The sequence below is a fragment of the Carcharodon carcharias genome, chromosome 1 (genome assembly GCF_017639515.1).
Source record: "Carcharodon carcharias isolate sCarCar2 chromosome 1, sCarCar2.pri, whole genome shotgun sequence".
NCBI lineage: Eukaryota > Metazoa > Chordata > Chondrichthyes > Lamniformes > Lamnidae > Carcharodon > Carcharodon carcharias.
The window spans coordinates 107,579,721-107,605,225 of NC_054467.1; the positions used below are offsets into that span (position 1 = coordinate 107,579,721).

At 44.6% G+C, this 25,505-nt stretch overlaps 1 long non-coding RNA gene across 1 annotated transcript; it reads right to left on the reverse strand.

Annotated features, from left to right (window-relative positions):
• Window positions 1-1,507: 1,507 nt before the first annotated feature.
• LOC121280444 lies at window positions 1,508-25,505 on the reverse strand. The gene is made up of 4 exons (XR_005943617.1): window positions 25,420-25,505; window positions 7,930-7,968; window positions 5,968-5,993; window positions 1,508-3,065 (listed from the first exon to the last, which is right to left on the reverse strand). It is a non-coding gene; the product is annotated as an uncharacterized LOC121280444 (long non-coding RNA).

Sequence of the window (25,505 nt, forward strand, 5' to 3'; positions counted from 1 at the left end):
GTCATTTAAGATTGTGGGTAAGCCCTATCAAAATAGTGAAGCAATGTAGTAAGGGTGGGGACCAGCTGAAAAGGTTCCTTTCTCTTCTGCTCTGCAACTGGAAAATGCTAATTCTCAAGGCATAGGGCAGAGGAAATCAACAAAGCTAATAAAATGCAGGTTGTTCTATCTACAGCAATAGAATATGGTGGTAAAAGTCATTCATCAGCTATAGAAAGCCCTGGTTACACCACATCTGGAGTGCTGAGAACTCCACAGCTTAGGAGGGATATAGTTGCCTTGGAAAAAGTGCAGCATAGGCTTACTAGAGTGATATCTGGGATAAAATTTTTAGCTCAGCGGGCACATGCCCGACCCGACCCAACCGAGCGTAAAACGAAGTGTGATGACGTCGGGCGAGCATCCCTCTGTGCCTCAGGGAGATTTGCAAATAGCACCTGTGCACGAGTGTGAAGTTCGTGCGCGCCCCGTTTGCACTAACCCTCCCCCTCACCACCCACACAGTGCGCTGCCACTCGCATTTCATATTGGGCAGGCCTTAATTGGCTTGCCAGCTTGAAATCACCTTCCAGCCTCGATCGCAGGTGGGGGTTGGCTTCCTAGTTTCCTGACCGCTCCCGGCGAGCCCGCCTGACATGGGTGAAATTCTGCCCTTGGATTCCAAGGTTTAAACCACGAGCAGAGATTAAAGAAACTAGGGTTGTAGTTTAGAATTTAGATGGTTAAGGAGTGATTTGATTGAGGTCTTCAAGAGATTAAGGGAAAACAGATAGGGTAAATTGGGAGAAACTATTTCCATCAATTGGGAATCTAGGACTGGGGACTTAATCAAAAAAATAAAGCTAGGTCTTTCAGGATTGGAATTAGGCAGCACTTACATGCAAATAGTGGGAGAAGTTTGGAACTCTCTTCCGCAAACAGGCCACTAATGGTGCATCAATTATTAACTTTAAATCTGGAATTGATAGATTTTTGTTATCAAAAGGTATTGAGGGATATGGGACAAAAGCAGGGATATGGAATTAGGTTGCAGGTTGCATGATCTCATTGGGAGGAATTTTATGCTGACGGGATTTTACTGTCCCGTTGTAGTCAATGGACTTTTGAACGGTTCACCACATTTTACGGCCCCGCCCCTGCCTCAATGGGGCCGTAAGATTCTGCCCATTGGACAGTGGAAAGGCCCAAGGGGAAAATGACCTACTCCTGTTGACACATTTATCCTCCATATTACTGTACATTTTCAGATGAAACAATCACATTGGAACCGTTATTTAATGACGATGTAAAACTGATACAACTCCAAAATGTTGCTTTGTCTATGTGGTTATGAAGTATCTGAGTATTAGAGAAATCCCATTAGAATAACGTTCTCTTAAAGCTAGATATTTATGCATTCTGGTGTCCAGTGAGTGTGCTTTCATGATATTAAGGATGATGGAGTCCCACAGTGTAATTGGAACCTTTAGATACATGCGGTGAAAATGATTGCATTAGGAAGCCTGTTCCAAATAATATTTATCATTTAATGTTCATAGTGTATAGTTTTCATAAACAGTCAGAGGCAATAATTGTCAGCACAGGTACAATAAAATGCATAACTTGTCAATCAGCAGGAAGGAACAGGAAGAGTGTTGGGATATGATCCCTCTGTACCGTGTGCAGATCTTTCTGAATTTATGAATTTGGATCTGTCATATTGCTGTCAACGCAATGGCCCTTTGCAATGCTATGCCTTTGCTTTGATGGTACACTCAGCAGTAATTACATCCAACCCGACCATTCGGGCAGTAACAATAATTTAATTGTTTAATAGGACGTTATTAACTGACAAGAATGGGTTTCCTTTAGTTTAGTATTAATTAAGTTGACCCCTTAGCCTAAAATCAAAGCAAATCAAATGGCATACAGTGTGACATTAAAAATGGCATTTCTCAGAATACAAAGTAACATCTTCAGAGTAAAAATAGACAAAGAAAAAAGGATAGGATAGTTTTGCTGTTTTAACAGTCAATGGGCTGAATAGCCTCACTAATCTATGACTCTACGAAATCGGGCACTGGAGAACCTCTCAGCTCATGTGTGATTATCAAACTGGAAAATGCTCGATAGAAATCAGAGAAGTGAAAAGCAAGAATAGCACAACAGAAGACCGATTCCTCTCAATCTATGCGTGATTTTTTTGCCTTCAAAGATTAAAATTTTTATGATCCTGCCTTGCTGGAGTAAATAATGTAATACATCAAAAGAGAACTGCATGCATTATTGTGCAAGGACGAGACCTGGAAGCCAGTGCTTCTCATTGGGTCAGTAAGTCTGCTGCTGCGCCAAATGCTTTTGGAACAGAGGGGGGATATTCCACAAAATCACACAGGAACAACTTGGCCATTGCTAGTGAAACTGTGCCAAGAGCTGATGTTCTGGTAAATTCACACCATTCTGCAGTGAGTACACAGGCAGCAAAATGATTCCATGCATTAGAATTTAAATAAAAACAAAACCAAAACAAAACAAAACATTTGCACTAGAAACATTTCAAGTGTTTTTTTGCTGAGCTAATTAGTTTGAAATGTAAGTTCAGTGATGGAGCAGTGTGATGATGTACATTTAGTTTAGGAAAACCTGAAAAAAACATAATAATGTTAATTAACTGCAGTTCAATCGTGCATTTGAGGCTTTGAACAGGACAATAACCAAATATATATAAATATATATATTTAAAATAAGAAAGCTTGCATAAAATATTCCCTTCATTTGACACTTAAAAAAATGCTGGTTTGATGGACCACTGTCACAACTGTGCATTTTACAACAAAACACTTTGAGGAACATGCGGAATGGTTAAAGTTAGAAAATAAAATGTAACTGACATTTTATACATAAAAGATACATAATTTATGCTCAGCGCAGATCAAAATATAAACCGTGCTCAACTAAAGCAGCAATATGATTTTGGCAACTATATCAGGACTTGGTCTTTGCATTAAAAAATGTACGGTTGCTTCATTTTTTGCCTACATCACGTTCAAGCAAAGTACAATGAAGTAGGCTGCGAGGCCTCTATCCTGTCGTTGGAATAAACATAAAAATGACTCAATTAACACATTATTTAATAGCCTATTTAAAAAAGATATAAGAACTAGAATCAAGACAACTGTTCCTTTTTAGCAAGGACAGGTGAAGAACAAAGGGTGATAGGAGCAATACACTGATTATATTCAATAGGGAGTGATTCACGTTAAGTGCTGAATGAAAAACACATTAGGATATACCTGTGAATTAGATACATCTCGAATAAGTCGGTCTCTTTTTATGCATTCTATTAATACAGTGCTGTGCTGTGCAGCATAGGGCTCTGAAAGAAGCATCTCTCAAATAAAAGTAATAGGATCAAATACCAGTTGTAGTTATGACTGAAATAGATATTGAGTATTGCAGCTGCTGTATCTAATGGTGACATTAGGGTCACATTATATTTGTAATCATGCCATCTAAGCACAATCCACAAACCATGGATCATTGGCTGGAACCATAACTATAGTGATCTACTGTTGTTGTACATTGGAAACCCTGGCTGAAATGTAACATTATTAACAATCTTTAATTTAATTTACATACTTGCTTTTCATATTATAATTAACTAATGATTGACGTTGCAGTAACAATTTATAAATGGATTACTCTTGAAAATGATATAGTTTTAGTTTCACATTTCTAAAAGCTCTCTTGAATTACAGGGGAATAAATGAAGAAAAAATAGAAGCATGAATATGAGTTTGGAAAAGAGCTCATTAAATTCAACCTTGTGCAGAGTTGTTAGATTTTTAAGAAAGCTTTTTTTAAAAAAGAATCTGCTTCTCCAGGAGAAGATGTTTATAGTTGGCATTAACAGCTGTGACATGTATTGTTGTCATCTTCTGCCAAGCTCAAAACTGATTAGTGGGCAGAATAAAGGGTGGGACTTGGAGTTTTGATGCTTTCTTTACTGATGATGAAAACCTTAATACCTAACTTTCCTGCATTATAGAGTACAAATTCTGATCCATGAAATTTTGATACAAATAGTTAACACACTTTTACTATTTCCTGTGTACTATGCTTAAACAGGTTATAATTAATTGGATTGATACCAGGCAAGGAATGAAATATGAGCTTTGGCATTTCCATTTTCAAAAGATGTAAAAGAGTGAAGAGAGAAAAAAAGGGCTATTTTTAATAACTGTCGGCTTTAAGTATCTGGCTTCCATACTAGAACTTCCAGATCACTCAAAAACCCAGATTGTCTGATATCAATCCTGCCCACTGGCAACCATGTGAGATGCTGTTTATGTCGGAGCCATCGAAAGGATGCTTCGAATGCAGGAGGGGAGTGGATGTCAAGCTTTAATCAGTAGGCGTAGTTACTCAGAAAAAGAAACAGAAAGCAAAGTGTCATAAAAATAAAATTGCCTACAGATGCAGAGTCAGTGCAAGGGGAGACTCAAACAAGCTACAGAAAGATCCGTCTTGAATCAGAAAAAAATGTCATGTCAACAGCAACTGACCGCAAAAGACGGGAAAATATAGAACACACTATAATAATTAATAGCTGACAACAGACTATCATAAAATGCCTCAAATGGAAACTTTTTATACTTTTTTATATATAATACTGGGCATTTTGCATTTACATTATGAAAGATGAATGTATAAAGTAGTGAACCCAGAGCGAGTACTTGAGGCACAAAAGGTATTTGTGCATTGATGCATCAAATTAAAGCTTCGGGGTCATATGCTTCAGATAGCTTTTCAATACAAATCCAAACATCCTTACTGTTTCAAGCTGGAATCTTCCTAATTGTCATGCACAATACCTTCAGCATCTCTCCACTGTTTGTAACAGCAGCAAAGTGTTTTACAAGAGGCGTTAGACGTATGATACTAATCCTCTCATTCAAATTCAACTCCAAATTACCCACTGGAGCCAGTTTACAATTCTCATTTGGGGTGAAGGATGTTTGGGTGCCAGTGCCCAATCTCAGGCAAAGGTTCTTTCCTTTTCGCCTCATTCAGGATTAACACCTCTCCGCACCTTGGGGTGTAGTTCCTTGTTCTTGTATGGAATCCTCAAAACCACCTTGACCTTCCAAATTGTCTGAATGAAATGCGTTCCATGCTGTAGCCATACAATGAAAGCAGTCAGTGCTCACCGGCTACGTGTTAACCAAGGACTGAACCTTAGAGCACCGAACTGCGAACTCCATCACTTAGCCATCCACCGGAGTTGGCATGCACAAATCAAAAAAATACTTATGTTGCCGTGGTTACTTGACCCACAAAACAGGATGTTGAACAACAGAAGTTTAGGCTGCTTTTTTTTTTCGCAAATTCAAAACCCTTTTTCATCTGCATTTCTTTTATTTCTTTCTAGCAATGAGCCAGGGGTTTCCTCCCTTTAGATGAGGAGAGAAAAAGAAAGTTCAGAGGCCTAGGCCACAGGTCTGGCTGCACAAGACGTTAGTCTTTGAAACTCTGAATGGCCACACATCAAGCACTGGTCAAACACTTCATGCACTTCTCTTTAGAACAAATATGGCAGCAGAAAATCAGTGATGGAACTTTAGGTGGAGCTTGTAAGCACAGGTCAGTTATTTGCAATGGCAGCCAAGGACCTTCCACAGTATTCATCTGTTTTAGTCGATTTGGTCACAATTACATGACAGGACTTGGTCCAGATATGTATCAATGGCACTTGTCCATGCAAAACACAAGCTGAGACAGAGCTCACAGGGAGCTCATGCGCACAACATTTCTACATTGTTTCTTTTTAACACTATGAGTCTCTGACAGAACTGTTCTATCAGTCAATGTACGATATGTAACTTCTTACTATAAAGAAGTAGAAGCAGCTATGTGTGAACATGTTCTTGATTTTTTTTAAACAGTTACAACTATATAAATACAAAATATGGAGCATTATATACAAACTTCATGCTTTCGTGTTAGATTCATCACTGCAAAAAAAAAGACACACAAGTGTTAATTTACTTAGTAAATTACTAAGATTAGTAATAACACATGGTCAAATCCTGTTGACCAACACATTTTTCAGGGCAGTAAATGAAAAGGGCTCTAGTTACATAATTTGCTTCCCAACCAGCCACTGAAGATTCAAATTACACATTACAATGCAAACATGGCTGCCACTTTATGGGGTCACATTCTGCCAGCAATTAGGACGGGCTGCTTTTAACTGGAACATTTTGCATTCAGAGAAAGATTATATAATATTTGACCCCGACTGGTCAGTTTTAAAATTCTCCTCCAGTGCAAATCCCACAATGACTTCACCTGTCCCTATCTTTGTATCCTCTGCTAGCTCTCCAACCCTCGAGGAACTCTGCATTCCTCCAATTTTGGCCTCTCGTGCATTTCCCCCACTCCTTTTGACCCATCACAGGCAGCCATGCCTTCAGTTGTCTAGGTCCCAAGCTCTGGAATCCCCTCTCTAAAACTTTCCATCTCTCCAACTCCCTTCTCCTTTAAGGTGTTCCTCAAAACCTTTTACTTTGACCAAAAATTTAGTCACACCTCCTAATATGGGGCTGTGGTAATTTGGCTCATGTCAATTTTATCTTATTACACACCCATTAATGCTTTGGGATGTTTTACTACTTTAAAGGTGCTATATTAATGCAAGTTGCTGTTCTTGTTGCAGTTCATTCCCTCTGCAGGGTGACCGGAGTGGAGCAATTTTCCACTTATAAATCCTCAATATGAAAACTGTTTATTACTTACTGATGTATTTTACATAATAAACCAACTATTGGTGCTAAGCTTGTGCTTCACTAATAGCTAGTGCGCTATTTCATTCTGTCTCCGAGAGAGAAAATAGGATTCATATAGGATCGAGTGTCATAAGAAATCGGAGCCAGAGTAGGCCATATTTCAATTCCTTCATATTTCAGTAACTAGTGTACAGGATAAGGGTTCTCTGTTATGCTCCCTGGCTCATGCAGTCATTTAACGAGATATTGGGCAGAATGTGTGCACTCTGGATAGTAAGGGATGTGATGTCCAATTGCAGGAGTAACCGGTGACACTGAACCATATTGCATAAAACCCCTAAAAAAAATGAACAACTGAAGCAACACTAACTGGCCTATAACTTCTTGACTTGTCCCTGTCTCCTTTTCTGAAGTGGGGAGTCTTATATGCACAATTTTCTATTTCAAAGAAATTTACAACATAGTCAGATTGCCTTAATTTCCCTCATAATAGACTGGTGTGTACTGGTGATTTCTCAGCCTGAAGTTTGAATAGCTCCATTAACACCTTGGCCAGGAAATTCTGGGAAACTGCTCCTGCTCGCTGGTGTTACTTTGTTGGAAGTGCAGCAGAAACCTTGTACACCTGTGTAAACTCCACAAAAGGAGCAATTATATATTTATTTTTCTGGCCAGATTATTCCGGATTAGGAGGTCAGTGCACATGGGCTATCTGTTTGTGTCGCAAAATCTGCCCATATGTCCCTCAGAATTATAATTGGGGTTTTCACTACATCATTAGGAGCCTGATTTGCATGGGAAAGGGGTTACTGCCTGTTTCAAGTGGGCACATCAGCTGCACAGTGGTAGGACCCTTTCAAAAAGTTAACCAGCTGTCTGGTGGTGTTAATGGGGCAGTGGGGCTACTTATCCCTTTTTGAGCCTGTTACCCTACCCCCTGTTTATGCCAGGCAATAGAATTGACCTATACATAAATTAGTATTTACAATTTTCATTATAATAGCGAACAGTGAAATCGTCCCCAATATGACAATAGGAAGGATATTACAAGGATATGTTTATGCTATGTTATCCATATCACAATCTATATATATAAATATATATATATATATATATATATATACTATAACAGTTTATCTTAAAGTAATCATGCACTTCATACCTTCTGCCAACATCCTGGCATCGGCAATCCATCTGGGCCCTATTTTAACCAAAGATAGAGACTTTGACTAGTGTGTGAAAAGACAGGAAGAAGCAACAGCAGAGACAGGCGTTCCTGCCAAATAATCTATTCACCTGATGTAAATGCTATCATAGTCAGTAAAATCAATGTTATAAACTCTATGATTACCAAAGAGGGATTCAATATTTAAATGCAATAGTTCTAACAATGATGGCACATTATTAAACAATTTCCACACTACAGTGCTAACAAAACTTAAATGGTCAGTTATCCAATGAATCAATGGTAGTTCTGTAACTAACTTGGTGAGGAGCAAAAGTTCCATTTCCACTCTTTTGAAATCTAATCTTGCAGAAGATAATATCTACTCATACAAACACGACAGCAAGTCATGTGCCTGCAGACATACATTTGCTTAGAAACATATGGCAGAATTTTGCCGTTGACGAGCAGGGCGTGGGGCCCACTCGTCAATGTGTAAAATGACGCAGGATGACAATGGGTGGAACCCCCGACGTCATCCCGCCCCATTTAAATTTTCAGGAAGGTGGGGGCACAGAAAAATCAGCTGCGGGCCCACCGACCTGTCAATGGTCAATTGAGGCCATTGACAGGATCAATTATACAATTAAAGGACCTGCCTGTCCAACCTTAAGGTTGGCGAGAGGCCAGGAGCCCCGGCGGAGAATAGAAAAAACATGAAACCTCATCCACTGGCGGGATGAGGTTTCATGTAGGGTTTAAAAAAGTTTAATAAACTAATTATGTAAATTAAGAACATGTCCCATCTCAAGTGACATTGTCACATGAGGGGGACATGTTAGGGAATTTTTTTTTCTATTTTTAATATTTTTCAATGGGGAAGCGATCTTCCTGAGGCAGCACTTAGCCTCAGGGAGATGTGTGCTCTTTTGTGCACATGCGCGAAAGAGCGCACTCTCGCTTTTGGGGAATCCCCCCCCTCCCCGCCCGCACAGGGAGTGCATAGCGCTTCCCGCCAGGCGTCACATTGGCGGGCTAAATTGGCCCACCCACGTAATATGGCAGTGGGGCCTGCTTCTCTGGCAGGGATCGGCTCCCCGCCCGCCGGAGATTGGGTCGGGCCCGTCCGCCCAACAGGCAGAAAACTCTGCCCGTAGTGTTGTTAATTGCCTTTTACTGTCGGTAATTTTCAATATTGGTACAGAGCTGTTGGCGTCTTCTCAGTTCTTTTAAACTTGCACGTTGAAAACTTTGTTGTACTTTTGGAACTTCCTTTTGCGAGTGTTTATGAGCAGAGGTTTTGTCCTCTCCCAAAATGGTCCCCTTCTGAAGATGCTGAATTGTATTGGTTTTGCCAGCACTGGCTGTTCTCAGGTTGCCATTCTTAGCACCATAGAATGTTTTTTTCTTATACATTTTACAGGATGGGGGTGTCGCCGGTTAGGCCAGCATTTATTACCCATCCCTTATTGCCGCTGAGAAGGCGGTGGTGAGCTGCCTTCTTGAACCGCTGCAGTCCCTGCGGTGTGGGTACAACCACAGTGCTGTTAGGAAGGGAGTTCCAGGATTCTGACCCAGCGACAGTGAAGGAACGGCAATATATTTCCAAGTCAGGGTGGTGAGTGACTTGGAGGGGAACTTCCAGGTGGTGGTGTTCCCATCTTTCTTCTGCCTTTGTCCTTCGAGATGGTTGTGGTCATGGGTTTGGAAGGTGCTGCCTAAGGAGCCTTGGTGGATTTCTGCAGTGCATCTTTTAGATGGTACACACTGCTGCCACTGTTCGTCAGTGGTGGGGTGAGTGAAAGTTTGTGGATGGGGTGCCAATCAAGCAGGCTGCTTTGTCCTGGATGGTGTCAAGCTTCTTGAGTGTTATGGGAGCTGCATTCATCTAGGCAAGTGGTGAGTATTCTATTACACTCCTGACTTGTGCCTTGTAGATGATGGACAGGCTTTGGGGAGTTAGGAGTGAGTTACTTGCCACAAAATATCCAGTCTCCCACCTGTTCTTGTAGCCACAGCATTTATATGGCTAGTCCAGTTCAGTTTCTGGTCAATGGTAACCCCCCAGGATTCAGTGATGGCAATGCTATTGAATGTCAAGGGGCAGCGGTTCGACTCTCTCTTGTTGCCGATGGTCATTGCCTGGCACTTGTGTGGCCTGATGTTACTTGTCACTTGTCAGACCAAGCCTGGGTATTGTCCAGATCTTACTGCATTTTGGACATTGATTGCTTCAGTGTCTGAGGATTTGCAAATGGTGCTGAAATTGTGTAATCATCAGCGAACGTCCTCACTTCTGACTTTATGATGGAAGGAAGGTCATTGGTGAAACAGCTGAAGATGGTTGGGCCTAGGACACTACCCTGAGGAACTCCTGCAGTGATGTTCTGGAATTGAGATGATTGATCTCCAACAACCACAACCATCTTCCTTTGTGCTAGGTATGGCTGCAACCAGTGGAGAGTTTTCCCCCTGATTCTCATTGACTCCAGTATTGCTAGGGCTCCTTGATGCCACACTCAGTCAAATGCTGCTTTGGTGTCAAGGGCAGTCACTGTAACCTCACCTCTGGAGTTCCGGTCTTTTGTCCATGTTTGAACCAAGGCTGTAACGAGGGCAGAAGCTGAGTGACTCTGGCGGAACCCAAACTGAGCGTCAGTGAGCAGGTTATTGCTAAGCAAGTACGCTTGATAGCACTGTTGGTGACCCCTTCCATCACTTTACTGATGATGGAGAGTGGACTGATGGGGTGGCAATTGGCCAGGTTGGATTTGTCCTGCTTCTTGTATACAGGACATTCCTGGGAAATTTCCCACATGCCATTGTTGTAGCCATACTGGAACAGGGGTGCGGCCAGTTCTGGAGCACAAATCTTCAGTACTCTTGCCAGAATATTGTCAGGGCCCATAGCCTTTGCAGTATCCAGTGCCTTCAGCCATTTCGTGATATCACATGGAGTGAATCGAATTGGCTGAAGACTGGCATCTATGATGTTGGGGATGTATGTTGGTTACAATAAAGGAGGCCATTTGATCCGACATGTCTGTGCTGGCTCTCTGCAAGAGCAATTCACCTACAGCCTTTTCCCTATAGTCCTGCAAACCTTTCTGCTTCACGTAATGATCCAATTCTTTGGGTGGAATTCTGTTGCTATGCCCAGTGCCCTGATGGTGGGACTGGAAGTGTGTGGGACTTCTACTCATGGGTGGGTAGGATTGGTTGACCACCTGCAATCATGTGGTGGCCAGCCAATTAACTATACGGAGTCGAGGATCTCAGCCAATGGTGTGACAGGGACAGGCAGGAAGTCACTGACCCACCATTACCAGGATCAGGATCAGACTTGCTTTTGCTGCCCCACATTATCAAAATCCTGGAACTCTCCACCTAATTTCATTGTTTTCACCACACTGACTGCGATGGTTTAAGGAAGCTCATCACCACCACCCTATTTTAACACCGACTAGCTGTAGGTGTAGAACTACCCCAGAGTTCTCAATTTTTCACTAGAACTCCGGCAGAAGGTTGGTGGAAACCCTGCAAAAATAGTGGGAGAAATAGAGAACCCACATGGTAATTCTGGGTACATATATTAAATGCAATGCTCTCTCATCGAGAACATGGGTCTGACTCCATCCACCCTCACTTCACCCCAGCATAAGCTGGGTGATGTGTTTTTTGCATTTGCTCAGCTTGACCTCAACTGAATGCTGTATTTAGTTAGTTTAAATGGGCTGGGTGTGCACTGGGCAGGAGTATCATTTTGGAACTGGCATTTTCCTCACTTCAAGGCCTGTAGCAGTGCAATCTCAAGTGGAATTCTGGTTGACAGTCAAGAGCAACAAATGGTTTTCATCCCCTACTTCTGATGAAGTAACATCCCACCTGATGGGCTCACAGAAAATTGTTGCCAGCCTCTTTACAGATCCTCCAAATGTGAAGAGTCTACCTCACACCCTCTAGCACTCAAATTCAATGGGTGGTACTTATTCCAAGTGTAATAAAAAGGAATAAGGAGAATTAAGTCATCCTTGGAGAGTGACACAGAAAGCATTATTAGGTTGCTTATGTGTCGGTTCCATCCAGGGAATGTGCTCAATACAAACAGACAGACAGTCAGTGGTACAGGTGTCCTCTCCTATTCCTAAACTCCTGCTAACCAGCACACATGGGCTGTTATGGAGAGGAACATCTTTTTTTGTACATCTCAGTTGGTTCTTAAGAAAAAGTTATCTATCAAACTCTGTTCTAGATTGATTACGATTGTCAATGATCAGTTTTAACACTGTAATGTAGAACTTGTCACGAGTTCAAATATCATTGTTCATACGGCATCACCATCATTATTAGCTCCTTGTTCTCATTCAGATCAGCAGTAGCAGGACTCAAGGCTGCAACTCTTTATGTAAACTACAGGTGCTAATGTGCAGTCAAATCTAATTTATAGTTTTAAAGCAATTAGCTTAGCACACACAATCAAAAACAGCCTTGCAGCTTATTGCTAGCTGTCTCTTATCACTATTTTTTATAAAAAAAATCAAGCATAATATCCAGAAATCAGAATGATGACGTTATCAGGATTTGGTATAGAAGTGGCATTTTGTTCCCCAAAGGGAAGACAACCATGCACAGCAATACATTCCATTGAACACTTTTACCTTTGTAGCTAGGCTGACTGGGTCTGAACTGTGAAAGAGCCAAATACAATATACCACAGCTTTTCATAAATATATAATGTACACACTACTCTTTGGTTATATCTTCATTCATGTGTGAGATGTAATCCATTCAAAATGCAGTCTTCTATTAAAATACAATTCATCTTTGTGATCAGTTGAAAATCGCATAGCATAAAACATTTCACTGATGAATTTTTATATGTCCCAAATGATATTTAATATTGCAAATTTTGCCCTATTGGTACAATGGAGGTAAGGGGTACAATTGGTTACATAGTTTATATCACAAATGGAACAGGAGATTGCATTAAAAGCTAGGAAGGGTTTGGGAAGCAATATCAAAATTGAATATGAAAAGTTGAGTCCTTTTGGGAGTGAACTGCAGTTTGTTAAGATCAGCCAGAAGCCTTGACATTATGTTAATAGTCAGGGAAGGGTTGCTAGTGTAAGCTTGGAACTATTGAGCTCAGGGAAGACGTCTTTGTTAAATGTACGCTATCAAAGGGCTAAGGAGCATTAAGTGAGTAAGATTGGTATATTCCAATTAGAAGAGTATATTAGGTGTGATTTCTTGTTTCAGGAACACAAACAAATACTATAGTGATTCACATTACACTTTGCACCTGCTTTGGAAATAGTGGGTGGAATTTAATCCAACCTGTCGTGGCAGGAAAGATGGTGGTTGGGGACCCTTAATCGCACGGGAGTTCGAGTGTCAAATTGCCGGGGATGTGAAAACCTCCTGTGATGAAATCGGCAGTGGGATGAAGCCAATGAGGAAAGTCGCCCACATGCGTTGGGGAGGTAATTAGGCTCGTTAATGAGCCTGTTAAAGCAATTTAAACTAGAATTTTCCACGATTGTTTTTTGGTTGCATTTTCTAAATTACATGAAAACCCCATGGGTCTCCCATTGCTAGAATCCAGCCCAGTGAGAGGATCTGCCTGAGCTGGTGTCACTTCAGATCTGACCTACATCGAAGTTTAACTTATAAGTTGTGTTTTGATCCAGCCTGAAGAATACTCCCAGGGACAGGCTTGAGGAGAGTGGGGGGTGAAGGTGGGCAAGCTCAATACAGGAGCAGAGGGCCCCCTCACAAAGGAGTAGCGCAAAAATGTGGTTTCTCCTTGCAGGAACTAGAAATGAGATGGATTCACACTGTAGTGCTTAATCCATTTAGATTTGAGTGTGCCCATGATGTTCATCAGGAGGAGGATGCAGAGGCACCAGGGAAGGCTCTCCAGCAGCGGTCACAGAAGGCAGCACCAGAACAAGTGGCCAGGCAGCAGGAGAGACACAGAAGACAGTGCCATGCCTGACCTAGAGCTTTCCACATACATATGAACTTCCTGCAAGGTTTTGGGAGGCAGTACCAGCAGTGACTCCACCTCTCTCATGAGTGTGTCACAGAGCTTTACGTCCTCATGCAGCCCAACATTTGCCCAAGGGATTCCCAAGGGGCTATGGTGGTAACTCCATGTCAGCTGCCCTTAAAGTTATAGCGGTGCTTAATTTCTATGACACTGGTTTCTTCCCGGGGGCAACTGGGGGGATTGTAAGGGATCTCCCAGGTAGCCAACATCAAGAAAGTCACCAGTGTTCTTGTCAATAGGACTGGTGACTTCATAAAATTTTGCACGGATGAGGAAAGGCAGGCTAAATGCACAATGAGCTTTGCCATGATCAGGAAACAAGATATGACTACAAACATGGATTGACGGGGGAGGTCATGTAGTAAGCCCTTGTTAAACCATGGGGCGACCAGTGACGGGACTGTGAATTTTCAGACCTCTTTAGCTATCCTGCTAATGCCACAGAATGAAACTGTGGGACACTGGTGAACTCTTCTCTCTAGACCTTGGAAGGTAGCATGGGAAAAACTTTTACCTCAGTGGGCAGGCAGGCGCTCGACCTGCTTGAGCGTAAAATGATGCACGCTGACCTTGGCCGAACGCCCCAACATCAACGTGCAGTCGTGCGATATTTCATTCAGCAGGTGCACGCCGGAGTTGGCAACGCGCCCACTGACAATTAAAAGGCCTGTTAAGGCCATTAAATTATCAATAAAGTTAATCAGTTAAGTTAATTTTAAAGGCCAAGCAGCCTTCACACTTTTTAGAAAACCTCATCCATGGGTGGGATGAGGTTTCCTAAAGCAAATAAAAATGAAATAAAAATTTTAAAATTTAATTAATAACAGGCCCCTGCTCATGTGACAGGGGGGACACGTTTCATTAAATTTTTATTGTCTTTATTATTATTTTTTATAACTCTTCATCTCCCTGAGGCAGTTCTGTGTTCAGGGTGATTATGAAGCGTGCACTCGCATGCATGTGTGAAGTTCATGCTTGCTCTGCTCACATTCCCCCCACCGCTCACACAGGCAGCACTCAATGCTGCTGTGTGTGTTTCATGCTGGGTGGGCCATAATTGGCCCACCAGCGTGAAATCATGGTCCAGCCCACCTGACATGGGTGAAATTCTGTCCCATGTGTTTGAGAACTTGAAAATTGGCTGCTGGAGATTTAAAACAACTCCCATTCCAGGTAATTCTGTTTTTGTTTTGGATTTCCAGCATCCGCAGTTTTTTTGTTTTTATCTCTGTGTTTAATTGACTGCCACTGCTCTTCAAGAAATGCCTACCTCCTTGAAGAAGTTCTGTTCCTCTCTGCGACAAGATTTCCGGATTTCTCTGTTGCCTTGTTCACCTTCATTGCTTTCCATTTCTCTCCTAGTGTTTGACAAGGTGTTTACTAAAACCCGCTTTCACAGCCATATCTCCTTTCTCAGTGACTGTCTCCGTCTCCGACTTACCCCACATGGATTTCAACTGAAATTCCACCCCTCATGTTTCGAACCCACCCAGGATTACAGGTATCTCCGGGACATAAAACGTTTCTCGGACTGCTGTTCCCGTCACATTCTGAAATCCACTCTCAGTGCCATGCGCCGCCATATGAACACACTCGACCTCTCCCTCCAGCAGCACCGCCGTACCCTTTTTCAAAGCTGCGCGTGCCCCCAGTTTCATTTTATTCTTCGGCTCATCCGACGCCTCAACAAGAAACTTTTTCTGTTTCTCTCAAGTGCTAAGGAACGCAAGCTACAACAACTCATCGACACCAACACCCATCTAGGACCCTCCACCCCGGCCTGTCCCTCCGTCCCCACCCCATCTTCCAATCCCGGCCCCAGCCGTGTATTCACTATACCCCATGACCTTCCCCTCTCCGATGCTGAACGTTCAGTGCTCAGCAAAGGACTTAGTTTCATACCCTTACGCCCTCACCTCAATGAATTTCGGGCTCGGCATGATACTGAACTCTTCTTCCGCCGTCTTCGTCTCCGGGCTCACTTCTTTGGGCAGGAGTCCTCTCCCAGTTCAACGGATCCTTTTATCCATCTTCAATATTCTCCCTCCACCTGGACCCCTCCCTCTGGATTCTTACCTTCTCTCGATCTTTTCATTGAGAACTGTCGGCGCGACATTAGTCGTCTCAATTTCTCTGCTCCTCTCACCCATTCTAACCTGTCTCTCTCTGAACTTACTGCACTCCATTCTCTCAGGTCCAACCCTGACATTGTCATCAAACCCGCTGACAAGGGTGGTGCTGTTGTTGTCTGGCGCACTGACCTCTACCACGCGGAGGCTGAGCGTCAACTCGCAGACACTTCCTCCTACCTCTCCCTGGACCATGACCCCACCACTGAACATCAAGCCACTGTTTCCAGGACTGTCACTGACCTCATCTCCTCTAGGGATCTCCCTCCCACAGCTTCCAACCTGATAGTTGCCCAACCTCGGACGGCCCGCTTCTATCTCCTACCCAAAATCCACAAACAGAACTGCCCCGGTAGACCGATCGTCTCAGCTTGCTCCTGCCCCACAGAACTCATTTCTCGTTATCTTGACTCCCTTCTCTCTCCCCTTGTCCAGTCCCTTCCCACCTACATCCGTGATTCCTCTGACACCTTACGTCACATCAACAATTTCCAGTTCCCTGGCCCCTACCGCTTCCTCTTCACCATGGACGTCCAATCCCTCTACACCTCCATCCCCCACCAGGATGGTCTGAAGGCCCTTAGCTTCTTCCTCGAACAGAGGCCCGAACAATCCCCATCCACCACTACTCTCCTCCGTCTGGCTGAACTTGTTCTCACGCTGAACAATTTCTCCTTCAACTCCTCTCACTTCCTCCAAATAAAAGGTGTGGCTATGGGTACCCGCATGGGCCCCAGCTATGCCTGTCTCTTTATGGGGTATGTGGAACATTCCTTGTTGCAGTCCTACTCCGGCCCCCTTCCACAACTCTTTCTCCGGTACATCGATGATTACTTTGGTGCTGCTTCATGCTCTCGTCAGGACTTGGAAAAATTTATTAATTTTGCTTCCAATCTCCACCCCTCCATCATTTTCACGTGGTCCATCTCTGACACTTCCCTTCCCTTCCTTGACCTCTCTGTCTCAATCTCTGGTGATAGACTGTCCACCAATATCCATTACAAACCCACCGACACCCATAGCTATCTCGACTACAGCTCCTCACACCCCACTTCCTGTAAGGACTCCATCCCATTCTCTCAGTTCCTTCGCCTCCGTCGCATCTGTTCCGATGATGCTACATTCAAAAACAGTTCCTCTGACATGTCCTCCTTCTTCCTTAACCGAGGTTTTCCACCCACGGTCGTTGACAGGGCCCTCAACCGTGTCCGGCCCATCTCCCGCACATCCGCCCTCACTCCTTCTCCTCCCTCCCAGAAACATGATAGGGTCCCCCTTGTCCTCACTTATCACCCCACCAGCCTCCGCATTCAAAGGATCATCCTCCGCCATTTCCGCCAACTCCAGCATGATGCCACTACCAAACACATCTTCCCTTCACCCCCCTTATCGGCATTCCGTAGGGATCGCTCCCTCCGGGACACCCTGGTCCACTCCTCCATCACCCCCTACTCCTCAACCCCCTCGTATGGCACAACCCCTTGCCCACGCAAAAGATGCAACACCTGCCCCTTCACTTCCTCTCTCCTCACCGTCCAAGGACCCAAACACTCCTTTCAAGTGAAGCAGCATTTCACTTGCATTTCCCCCAACTTAGTCTACTGCATTCGTTGCTCCCAATGTGGTCTCCTCTACATTGGAGAGACCAAACGTAAACTGGGCGACCGCTTTGCAGAACACCTGCGGTCTGTCCGCAAGAATGACCCAAACCTCCCTGTCGCTTGCCATTTTAACACTCCACCCTGCTCTCTTGCCCACATGTCTGTCCTTGGCTTGCTGCATTGTTCCAGTGAAGCCCAACGCAAACTGGAGGAACAACACCTCATCTTCCGACTAGGGACTTTACAGCCTTCCGGACTGAATATTGAATTCAACAACTTTAGGTCGTGAGTCCCCTCCCCCATCCCCACCCCCTTTCTGTTTCCCCCTTCTTTTTTTTCCCAATAAATTATAAAGATTTTCCTTTTCCCACCTATTTCCATTATATAAAATAAAAAAAAAAAAACCCACTAGAGCTATACCTTGAGTGCCCTACCATCCATTCTTAATTAGCACATTCGTTTAGATAATATCACCAACTTTAACTTTAACACCTATGTGTTCTATTGTACTATTGTTGTTGACATCTTTTGATGATCTGCTTCTATCACTGCTTGTTTGTCGCTACAACCACACCAACCCCCTCCACCTCTCTGTCTCTCTATCTCTCCGCCCCCCACACACACACCTTAAACCAGTTTATATTTCAGCTCTTTCCTGGACTCGAACTCAAGTTCTGTCGAAGGGTCATGAGGACTCGAAACGTCAACTCTTTTCTTCTCCGCCGATGCTGCCAGACCTGCTGAGTTTTTCCAGGTAATTCTGTTTTTGTTTCCCATTCAAAGGTGAAAGGCTGAATTCAGTTTCAAAGGCTCGGCTGGCTGCCCTTTAAATATGGTGCCCGCTCCTGCATGGCCATCAGCTGGTGTGGTGATGTGATTCTGTGGCAAGCCCACAGCACCCGCATTCATTGGCTGGGCACCACGTGATCAGGTTCAGCTGGCCGTCATGAATATGTGCTAGATCCCCAAAAGCTTCTGGTCCAGCCAGTGGATGCCATGATCGGAATAGTAAATCCAACCCAATGTTTTTTCCCTTCTCTCATTTCTAGGAATTAAGACAAATTGGGGCCTCGATATAAGGTTCCAACTCTATAACAAGTTAGAACGAAAACCTATGCACCCAGTTGGAAATTGTAGCTTTACTGTAACTGTCCCAAATATCTGTTAGGTTAGAACATACTATGCTTTGCTTTCCAAGGACTATCCAGACCATCTGCATCTTAGTTTATTAACTTGAGGGGGGATGAGTTGAAAATCGCTTTTGAAGGATTGCTTCATTTTCGGGTGGGAGAGGCAGCATTGATTCAAGCTAGCCTTTTTTTATTGAACATTCCTCAGAATGAAGTCCTGTAACTCGGACCACAGTCAGACTAGTCTGAGATTGAAGGCTGGGGAGGGATAAGCACAGCCAGCAATAACTAAATTATATGGATTCTCGTGATGGTGAATTGTATTCTACCTGCCTGGGAGGGAGTTCTGTGGATGAATGTTTATATGCATGAGCAGAGTTACTTGCTGCTGTTGGATATTTCTTTATTAGGAAGGCTTGAGTGCGAAAGTTCGTTTTCTCATAATTTGAAAACAGTAAAGCCCCACACTACCCCGGAAAGCAAAGATAAACTCCGCCTTCTATTCTTGAATACAAACCATCTTCCTAAACCACCCAGCTGTCTTGTCTGACAATAAGTGCAAGGAACCTATGTCACAAAGACTAAGACTACCTCTGCCACTTCCCTCCCTTCCTCTAGCCCTCTATGTCAAACTTCCTCAAAAACTCCCACTGCCCTGTCCCTGAACTCAATTTTCTCCAGATTCTATCCTATCACCAGCAATCCTCTCTGACCTTATCTTGTCCATGAGATCCACTTCCTATTTCCTCAATTCTATTCTAACCAAACTGTTGACCACTCAACTTCCCTTCCTGGCTCCCATGTTAATTGATATTGTTAACACTCCATCTCCTGAAGGACTGTTACACCTCCCTCCCTCGCCCTCCATATCTGCTGTCATCACTCCCTCTTCCAGGAACCTAGCTTTGACCCCTCTGTACTTGAAAACTACTCGTCTCCAATCTCTCTTTCCTCTCCAACTTCTTCCTGTTTCTGTAGTGGTGATGGGTTTTACGGCGTGAGTGTGCTAGCCCTATGTCAAACACTCATTTTTGAACCAGGCTTGGGACTGGCTTCGGTGGCGTGACTAGACAACTGAATGACAACAAGGCTCCTCCAATCACCACTGGGCAACAGAATATCGAGAACATTGGCCTCTTCCCTTGCCTCAGAAGGAACATCCCCGGGAGGATAATGCAGAGATCGACGTTCACACAAGGATTGTTAAAGCAGCATCGGTCTTCCAGCAGCTCTTCATGGTCTGAGCATTCAACACCATCAACACAGCTATGAAGCTGCAACTCTACATGTCCATAGTAGTACCAACTGCAGTATATGCCAGCAAGACATGGAAGAGAACAGCAAAGTTGTCACATAAGTTGGACGTCTTTCACCAATGCTGCCTACGTAAGATCCTGGGCATCACATAGAGAGACAGCATCACCAACGAGGAAGTGGTACAAATGACTAGTCAGAGGCACCTGTGGAACATTGTGACGGAGAGGCGACTGAGGCTGGCAGGATATATGTTTTGCCTCCCACACGTAGGCCTGCCAGAGTGGCAATAGAGAGGATACCATCAGGTAGAAGAAGACCTTGGGAAGTACACTTAAGGAGAACCTCCAAGAGCAGGACACCATCTGGGCTGAAGTGAAAGAGATTGCGATGGACCGGGACTGGTGGCAGCACTGGACTGAATTGAGTTGATGAGCATATGCTGGACATGTTGCTGGTCTCCTCTCTCCTCTTTGTTTGGTTCATTTTAACTAAGGTGCTCATTTATCTTCCAGTTGAGTCCTGACAAATCTGATCTACACCTTGAGCCTGTTTTTCTCCCCCCCACAGGTCATGATTTTCTGTGAATTCCCAGTAGTCTCCGTTTTAATTTCAACATTTGTTGTTTTGTGAGGGCACTTTGGAGTGAGAGTGTCAATTTGTTGCTTATTTGTGAACCAGACTTGCATCCACCACAACTGGGTTGGAATTGACCAAATTTAGTTCACAAAGGACTGTCACAGCCAAGAGCTGGGGTCAACCTGAAGCCTACAGGGCTTCAGTTACAGAGCTGAAACACCTGGAGTAAATTTTCTCCTTCACTGCTTGAGTGGAAAGCTTGGCCTTGAACAGGTTGTGGTAGAAGACAGGAGCCAGGAACCGTCCACAACAATCCAGAACACAGGGGTTTGGGGAGCTGTTGGGAGCACAGAGCAAAGGAAGGAGGTAAGGAGAGCTCGTTGGGGGAGTCAAAAGATTATAGAGCTAGTAGGCGGTGGGGGTGGGGTGGTCAGTGGATTGCAAGGAGGGAGCAATTGAGGCAGAATATTTGCTGGAGGTGCTCGGGGGTGGGGGAGGCACTCTTGCTCCTCTTGACCAACAAGCAGTACTGGAAAAGCATTTATCTGGCAGCTCCCAACTCCCTTCAGCTGTCAGGTTTCCCCGATCCTGGAAAACCCATCTCACAGCTGCTGCATTCTAATGACTGCCTGATATAAATTTTACAATCACTGACCTGACTCTCCAGAGCAAGTTACTTGTACACACCCAAATTGGCTGTGGTTAAGCCAGAAGCAGGTGTGTTCATTGTGGGTTGGGGGCCACTTTCACGCTTATACCACTTAGCCTCCTGTCATGAGGGGGAGCATTTTAAAAGTCCCCCCTTCACATCTCATAACTGTCTTGCATGTACAAACCCAAGTATAATTAGGATACAAATCACTGGGCGGAATTGTCTCAGATTTTCACGAAGTGTGATAGCGGGTGGGTAAAACGATGTTTTACCCACTGGCCGCGATGGTGGCTTTTCACGCTGCATTGTCCCAAACCAGCCTCACTATTTATGCATTTCCGGGAAACACACCATTTCCATGGCGGGCAGGCTCTCATTTGCCCGCCACACCATCACTTCACTGCTTCGTCACGTCAAATGCCATATTTAAAGTCCAGCCGTGTGCACACATCTCAGTGCTTTCAGCCCACGACTACTGCAGGGAAGATGTCTACAAAAGGCAAAAAGACTGCAGCCCCCAGGATAAATAACATGTCACTGGAATGCCTTTTGGATGCTGTGGAGGCCCGCCACGGTGTCCTCTACCACTGCTCTGGCCGCAGGACGGGCAGCGGCATCACCAATCCAACATGGCAGGCGGTGACAGCAGTGGTCAGCGCCAATGCCCTGCAAAAGATGACAGCTACCCAGTGCCAAAAAAGGGTGAATGATCACCTCCATTCCTCCAGAATAAGTCACTCTTCTCATCACTCTCAACTCACACTCACAAACCAATCACACATCCATAGGGACTTCACACCTCAAGGGACAACATCATTAACTTTTACACACATCCTCACATCTCCATCAGGCTCATACCCTCTGGAGCTCCTATCCTCATTCTCGTTCATGGCTCCGTTCACCTCATAAACATTCCAAACAGTGCCATGTATCCTGCTCACACTCCCCATCTGTTCCCATGCAGGAGAAGCTGGCTCACATCAGCAGGGAGAGGTCCCAGACTGCGGGTGGATGGCCCACATTAGGCCCCTCACTCACTTTGAGGAGCATGCCATTTGCTGACTGGTGAGGATGTGGACCCTGCCTGCAGCAACGGTGAGGTCGACAGCAACCACCCTCACGAGGATCCTGCACCACATCATCCCTCCCTCAACACAACTGTGAGTGCTTTCTCTCCTGCTTTTGACTCTGCTGCCATGCAATGATGATCTCTACGTTGGTTCACAAGGAGCTCTGCCAAGGGCCCGACCTCCTCAGCCAGCCAGTCCCTCAGCTTCATCCATGTCCTCATCTGCAACCAAGAGGGTACCTCCTCCATTGAAGAGCTGGGAATAAGCTGCCTGGAAGACCCGTCACAGCGCTTACCCACACCCTGCACCAGCGCAGAGACACACGCCTCGGTGGGACCTAGATCTAGAGCAGGCTCAGGTTCAGAATCTGGTGGTCACCGCACGGACACATGTCTGCAGCAGGAGGAGACAGGTTCATGTGAGCTCGCTGGCACTCGGAGGATTGTTGGGGTCAGGCGTCTGTGAGGTCTGAGTAAGATGATGAACCTCTGGATTTGGCCTTCCAACTCATTGTGGAGAGTCAGCAGAAGGCAGTGGAACATCACACAGAGTTCTTGGAAGCCCCCACAGAATAGCATGTGAGTCGGAGAAGTGTGTCTGCCTGTTCTCTGATGCAGCAGCGCCCACAAGTGCGCATATGGATGTTTTCCATGGGGAGGATGGCAGATGCCATAAAGACCCTGGTCCAGCAGAACGCAGAGATGCACGTAGACCTGCACTCCACCATGGTAGCCATGAGTGAGTTCCTGCAGTGGCAACGCGAGAGGGAAACAGGGCACTGTGACGTACCTCCAGGTGCTCCTTCCCCTCAAGGGGTCAGGCTGGGGCTCTCGGGTATCAGAGGAGAGGAGGAGCGGCAGCTGGACATCCCTGGGTCATTCACTGAGGAATCTCAGAGGCTGTCCTCTCCCTGCAAGTCTCTTTTGCCTGTGAGCCCTTCAATCTCATCCTCTGTCACTGCAGAGGAGGCAGCCAGCCCATGAATGATTCTGGAGGGAGAAGTGTGTGTGTGGCAGGTACTTTTGGAGCCTCATGCAAGCACTTTCCAATGCACACAGATCCTTCACATTTCACACTCATCTCAATGTCCTGAGCATTTTCAATGCTGCCTGCTGGGGTTCACTTTCAGTTGTCCATCTGAGCTGACCTGCATCTCCGCGCACCCAATGATCACACCTCCATGCAGCATCTGATCTCACAGAATCACAGAATTTTAATGGCACAGAAGGAGGCCATCGTGTCTGCACTGGCTCTCCAAAAGAGCATTATGGCCCAGTGCCATTGCCCTGCCTTTTCCCCATACCCCTGCACATTGTCTTTGTGTAAATAATCATCTATTGCCCTCCTGAATGCCTCGATTGAGCCTGCCTCCACCACATTTCCAGGCAGTGCATTCCAGACCCGCGCCCCTCACTGTGTGAAAAAGTTTGCTGTCGGGCTCCAGCGTTTTCTGCTCCTCAGATGTTCACAATGTGAGCAAGGCCATGGCGGGTAAGCCCCAGCTTCTGCACATCACACTTGTCAAGATGTGTTCTACACCGGTGTGTTTTCCTGCTGATGTGGATGGATGATTCTGGCGGGCAGGCCTAATAATGATATGCTAATGTATTACAATGAGGTTCCTGATGTCCGATGGCGGACAACGTGACCCACCATCGGCAGGCTGAGCCAGCGATCGCGAATTGGTTTCACTCTGTCGTGAAACCGATTGCGCCCTATTGTCTGCTCATGCCACCGAACACACCCGATGCTGGTGGGCATGGGAAATCCTGGCCACTATTGGCAAAGTAATTGTACGAGTGGATAATGCATTTGTATCAATTTCCTCTCATTGCCATGTTAAAGGTGGCACTGACTGGCCTTCAATCCACTGAAGAGGTTTGAGTCCTGTTACAGATATTTTTAAGAAAAACCAGTGCAGCCTGACTCTGAATTCCTAACGCACTGAATGTGTTGATGTTTCATTATTACTAAATCATCTGAGCATCACACCCTACTGATTTCCCCCAAACTCTTCAGTGATACAGTGGAACAAATTATATCAGTGTCATATTATACAGCACATGTTACATATTGGTCAGTAAATAAATAACAAGCACACCCTTCTTGCATTGGGATACATTAGTTGAGGGAAGGTCCAGTCATGCCACATGCATTAAACCTGCAAAGCAAAGAGGATCAGACCACTGCTTTGCATTATGACAGATTGCCTAACTAAATACTTCATGCAGGGTTGGAAGGAAAAAGAATACTGTACCAATTGGCAAGGGGCATCCAGCCCATCCAGGCCAGGTTGGCCTGGCTCCCCTTTTTCCCCCTTATTGCCTCGGAGTCCCTGTTTATTGAAATTAACTTGCATTGTTATTGACAAATGAATTGCTCCGCCTGCTGAGAGGCCAACACTTGATAGTTTACAAACAGGAGAGAGAAGCAACTAATGATCACATGGGCAGTGTGTGGAGAGAGGGGTTCCGTAATTTAAGCCAAGTTGGAAATATACAAGGACTGTGAAACTGAGCATCTTCCTATTTTCATTCTTAAAATCTCAATAATGCCTGCTTTAAATAAACAAATGCTCATTTTGTAAAACTGTTCTTGTGACTCCGTCTTGGATTGTATATTTCAAATCATAAATGGCAAGTTTGGAGCAAAAGTGCAATATTGAAATCCTCTCCCCCCTCCAAAAAGAGAGGATCTGAAAAGGCAAGGACTTTTAAATATTTGATGAGTTTGTGTGTGTCCCAGTGAAGCTGTATGCCCCACTGCACATTAATTGTGATGGGATGGAAACCCCCTTTACACACATGAAGCAAATCTTGTATTCACTATGACCAGAATGCCACAAGGCAAATGTTGTAGATGGTAAGTTTAGTAGAGTTGGTGCTCACTGTGAAATCCTCAGTTAAAATATTGAGTAAATAACTTATTTCATCACGTGCACTGGGACCATTAGACAAAACGTGCCTCTCTCTTTTGTTTGGCTTGAGATGTCTGAATACCAATACACAGCAGAGACATACCAATGGGCAAGGTGCATCTAATCCAGGGGCACCCTGTTCTCCTTTCTCCCCCTTTGGCCCTTTTTTGCCTTTCTTTCCCTTTTCCC